A 5046-nucleotide genomic window follows, 5' to 3' on the forward strand; every position below is an offset into this window, starting at 1 on the left:
GATAAATATCAAAAGATTCAAGTTAGGTGTCTGGAAGATAGTCAAGGGTGGCGGAGACCCCAACGATATGGGCCAGAGTTCGTCGCTATGGCAGGGAATGATGTGAGCAGCGTCATTAATTTAGAACTGTTTGCTCTAGAGTAGAAAGCATGTGTACTGACTCCAACTGTGTTTTCAAGTAGGCGTTGTGGGGAAGTGTTGTTTTACGTAATTGAACTTCTAGAGGTATTGGGTTTGATGCATATTGTAATAACAGTTCCATCAGGAATCTGGGAGGTGGGAGATTCATGAGGGAGGGGACATATGTACACCTGGTTAATTCATGTTGATGTATGACAGAAATCAAATCAGTATTGTAAACCAATCATCAATCAATTAAAAATAAATAAATATTAAAAAAGAAGAATCTGTGTCTTTCTCTCTCTCTCCCTCCCTCTCTCTCTTTCTCCTCTTTCCTTCCTTTCTTTCTTCTATTTCTGCCTCTGTCTTTAGTTAGCTTTGGCTTTCTCCTCTGCCTGGCTGTTCTCATGATTGCTGGCTGGTGGGCCATAACAGCTGGGGCGCTTGCTTTCTTTTCTTCTCTTTGGTGTAAATGGGAATAACCACAGGCTCTCTCTCTAACCAGAGGCTGTGAGTTGTTTCCTTCATTCTGATTGGACACACTCAGGTCACCTGCCACTCTTGGACCAATAACAGATCCTAAAAGAGTGGAGTACATTGATTGGCTCAGAAGATCAGGTGCATTTCCTGGGTCTGGGATCAATAATTGAAAAAAGGTAGGAAAAGAACCAAACAGAACTGGGGCTCTGTTGGAAAGGTGGAAATGGAGGGAAAGCACTGGGGACAAGACAAATGGCATCATTACTCAGATCTTATAGCTTATCAAAAGAAGGAAAAAAACTGGATTTTAGATGAAATCTCACAGTTTCAAATAAAGACAATTTTTTTTTTCCTACAAACTCTGTGACCGTCAATAATGCATGGCTCAGCAAAGCATAATTAGGCAAGATCTGAAGACAGCCCTTAGGTCTCCAGTTTGGGGTTCCTGGGGTAGTAAAATGAAGGAGGTGATGAGTGGATGGTATCATTGGAGAAGGACAATCAGGATGGTCAAGAACTCTGGAAGGAGAAACTCATGGTGTCTTTGTTCTTTCGTCTCATGACTGCCTGGGAATAACATGGAATAGATTTCAGTGGGCCCCCAATAGCACCTCAGAGACCTTTAAAAGGTCAAGAGCTTCCTTAAGAACTTAACTTACTACCTGAGAGTAACTTGGGTGCTACGAAAAATCAAGATTAATGTTCATTGGAAATTAAATCCTGCCTTTTTACCCTTAGGAAAATTCTAAATGTTAGAAGAAGCACAGATCAGCTGAGAAAGCTACAGGTTTGCTGTTCTAAAAATGCTTTTGTTGCTAATTAAAATTAGTCTAATTTTGAAATGATCACACCATTAAAGAGTATTTCAACTGATATTGATTTGATGATACCTACAAACATCTTAGAATAAAGAGGCTGGTGTTTCAGTATTATAAGGTGCTCTGATTAAACATAGATCTATGAAGCTGATGACATGAGCTCCTGATACTTTTTCATTCATTTTTTTTCTCCCAGTGTGAAATAATTACGAATACCTCACTCTATGCAATTCACGTTTATTTTATTTTTTTGCAGGGATGGAGGATGGCAGGATAAAGTGCTAGTTCTTTGCTTGTCTATGATATTGCTCTGGCAATATCTTAATTAAGTTTAGAGGCAAGATGAAATATGTGTCCAAAGTATGTTTCTAATCCTTTCAAACTTGAAGTTTTGATGTGTGAGCCTGGGCCAAGTCTTTAGAATGGTGTCTATTACGTCAATAAATCTTCTGAGACATGTCAGCCAGAACATTGACACCTTTGGTGGGAAGGAGAGCTGGCTTTCAGAGAGGCTGGAGGCTGGGGGTGGGGAACAATCTCAGAGAGTTTTCTCTTTATTCCCTAGGGCAGGCCCTTTGCCACGCTTTCTACTCTTCATAAATATACTGTTCATTCATGGCCACTTCCTTCCATCTGTTTGGCAAGTCGACTCTGCACCCTCAGTCAATCCAAACTCTAACCACCTGCAAATATCTACACTGATAGCTATCCCTTGCAGAATTCAAGTAAACATAGATCTTTCTCTTCTTTACCATTTGCGGAAGTTACCAATGATGCCAACCATCTTGAAAGTCAAGCAAATTCCCTCAGCAGATTTTGCCTTAGTCCATGCATTCAACAAATGTTTATAGAGCCCATTCTCTGTGAGAGGTACTGTTTGTGTTAGAAAGACATGCTAATCTTTCCCAGAAACAGCTTCACAAACACACCTGTAAATAACATTTTACCAGGTATGTGGACATCCCTTAGCCCACTCAAGTCAATGTGCAGAGTTAACCATCAAGGCCACCTGAGATTGAGGGCTAGGGCAAGTCCCTCTGAGAAGTTCATTTCCAGGATGCCCATTGAGGCCTGGTGTCTGTGGGGGCCCTCCTTCATGAAAATATGGCTGGCCACTGGTCTTCTGTGCCACCTCCACCCCTGGCCTCCAGCCCAGTGGCTGCTGTTCACCAAAGGCTGCCCTTTATGGGAAGGCCCACCCCAAGTAAATAATACGGAGCCAAATGGTCTTGAACCCATCACTGCAGCCTCGGATTTGGGCTATTCTCTGTGAGTCTCAGCTCTCCCCTGGTCATAGCAGAATTCTAAAATCTGACTTAATTGTTGCAAGACGTGGGACACAGAACTGATGAATTAGGGGAGAATAAGGCCTCTGGCAAAGAGTTGGAGATGACCAAGTGACTGAACAATAACAACAAGGACAATAAGTATCAACAATTTCTGTATGTTGAGGTCTCTCAGAACCTTTAAAATACGTTGTCTCATTGAATCCTCCTAATAACTCTTTAGGACAAATATTTAATCCCTGATTTTAGAGAAGGAAACTGAGGTTCAGAAGGGCTGAGTGACTTTTCTAAAGAGTCAGAGTTAACAGAGCCAAGACTTAGACTCCAGTCTGCACAGCCGCAACCCCATGTGTCCCTACTGTACCCTGCTTTGTGCACACAGCCCCAACCACAGAATTTGGGTGAGGGGGCTCTCTTTGCTATCACCCTCATGGCCATGCTGGGTCAGCCCTTGTTATGCCTTGCTTCTCCAGGAAGACTTTGAGGATGATCAATGTCAGGGCTGGGGCCTGAGGTCTGTGACTCCTGGCGTACTTCTGGGGGAGCCTGGCAGGAAGGCAGCAGCACCACCAGAAATTGCTGGTCACAGCCACTCATCTGGGTGCATGGAAAACACTCCTCAGGGAAGGATTGGAGCTGGCTGTCCTGTGCTGGTCCCTCCTCAGTGGCCAGGCTTGAGCAACCTCCAGTGGGTCTCCATAGTGATGATAACAACTATGGAGATTACCTCTCACTGGTCATTTTTTGGTGGACCTTTAAGGCTCAGAATTTCCTGTGTAACATCTTAGCTAATTTCCCCTACCACGTGCTGCTCCATGGTTAAGTCTGTTGTAATACACTTGTTTTCTAAGGAGGGGCACATTGACATGGATAAAAGCTCCCTCAAGTATCAACAGTATTTCAGATGATGCAGAGGGCTGGGTCTTGGCCTGGCAGTAGAGAACTTTCCAGAGTTATTTTAAACATCTTCTCTGTAATAGCTTGGGAAGTGTTCAGCAAAGCCTGCTCCCTTTCCATTCATCTGAGCTTGGCTTCTGTCAGTTGCTGTGCTTTTCAAAATTGCTGTCAATCTCCCACTTCTTGAATCAGTTAATTATCCAGTTGACTGTTGGTTTGAACAGATGAAAACCCAAATTGTGTAGCATCTCACCCATTTCTTTACAAGTCAATTCTGTCAACATGTACCACAACCCTGCAGCCTTGCCCGATGCAGCAGGGGTGGGATGGGGAAGAGGAAGCTGGGGGGTCTCCCGAAGAGGAGGAAGGCCTGCGCCTTCTCTTGGTGATAGAATAGGGAGTAGCAGCTCTGCTGTCAGCTCTGTTACCCACACAGTCCTGTAACAGGAGGGAAAGGGGCAGGGCACAACTTTTGAAAGAATGACATAGCCCAAGGACACAGCTTAAACCAATTAGAATTAAATGGGACCACAACGGCAGACAAGACTAGAACTTGATCCTCAGATGGGTGAAATGACACACCCAGAGGCGCCATGACAGTTCCAAGGCACTGTTAAGAGACCAAGGGATGGGGGGTGGCCCAGATCCGAATACCTCTGCCCCTTCCCAAAAATGGTTGGAATAATCTTCCTACTCATTAGCATATGAAACTACCCAGTCTATAAAAACTAACCACCCAAATGTCAGGGCCACACTTGTGCTCTACAATGGCCCACGTTCTGTCTGAGGAGTATGCTTCTCTCTGTATCTGGAATAAATCCACTTCTTACCTATCACTTTGTCTCTCACTGATTTCTCTCTGCGATGAGACATCAAGAACTCTAGCTTCATTAAACCCTGAAACCAGGTACCATGGGTATTGTCTAGGTTTGAGTCCCAGCCACATGTGTTCAAATCCCAAGCAGGGCTTTGGCTAGGTTCAAGTCCCAGTCATGTGGCTTCAAGTCCCAAGCAGGGTTTTGGCTGGGTTCAAGTCCCAATCTGAGGTAAGCGGTTTCAGTCCGAGGATGCAGCAAGGGGCTGCTGGGAGGCACAAAGGAGAACAGAGCCATGCTGTGGGGACAGGGGCTCTGGCTGCAAAAAGCTGGGGGGCTCAGTATGTGGCCTAAGTCCTCTTGGAGGAGGTCACTATTAGCCCCACCATAGAGCCACGGAGCAGACAAGCCACAAACTGGAAAGCAATTATGCCAAAGACATTCTTATACTGTTATGAAAGTTCTAGGGCCCACAACAGATATCCCAACCTGGGGATCCGGCAAAGGGACTGAGAAGCCCCAGGGAATTGGACTTTGAAGGGCAGTGGATTTGATTACAGAACTTCCAGAGGACTGAGGAAATAGACTCTTAGAGGGCACAAACAAAGCCTAGTGCTCACCAGGACCCAG

At 44.8% G+C, this 5046-nt stretch overlaps 1 long non-coding RNA gene across 1 annotated transcript in view; it reads left to right on the forward strand.

Annotated features, from left to right (window-relative positions):
• LOC106503126 overlaps positions 1–310 on the forward strand; it is a 7466-nt gene extending 7156 nt beyond the window's left edge. The window contains exon 3 of the long non-coding RNA XR_001919477.1: positions 1–310. This exon is cut by the window's left edge and continues 3806 nt beyond it. This is a non-coding gene — a long non-coding RNA (uncharacterized LOC106503126).

Source organism: Capra hircus, chromosome 18, assembly GCF_001704415.2.
Source record: "Capra hircus breed San Clemente chromosome 18, ASM170441v1, whole genome shotgun sequence".
NCBI classification, from domain to species: domain Eukaryota; kingdom Metazoa; phylum Chordata; class Mammalia; order Artiodactyla; family Bovidae; genus Capra; species Capra hircus.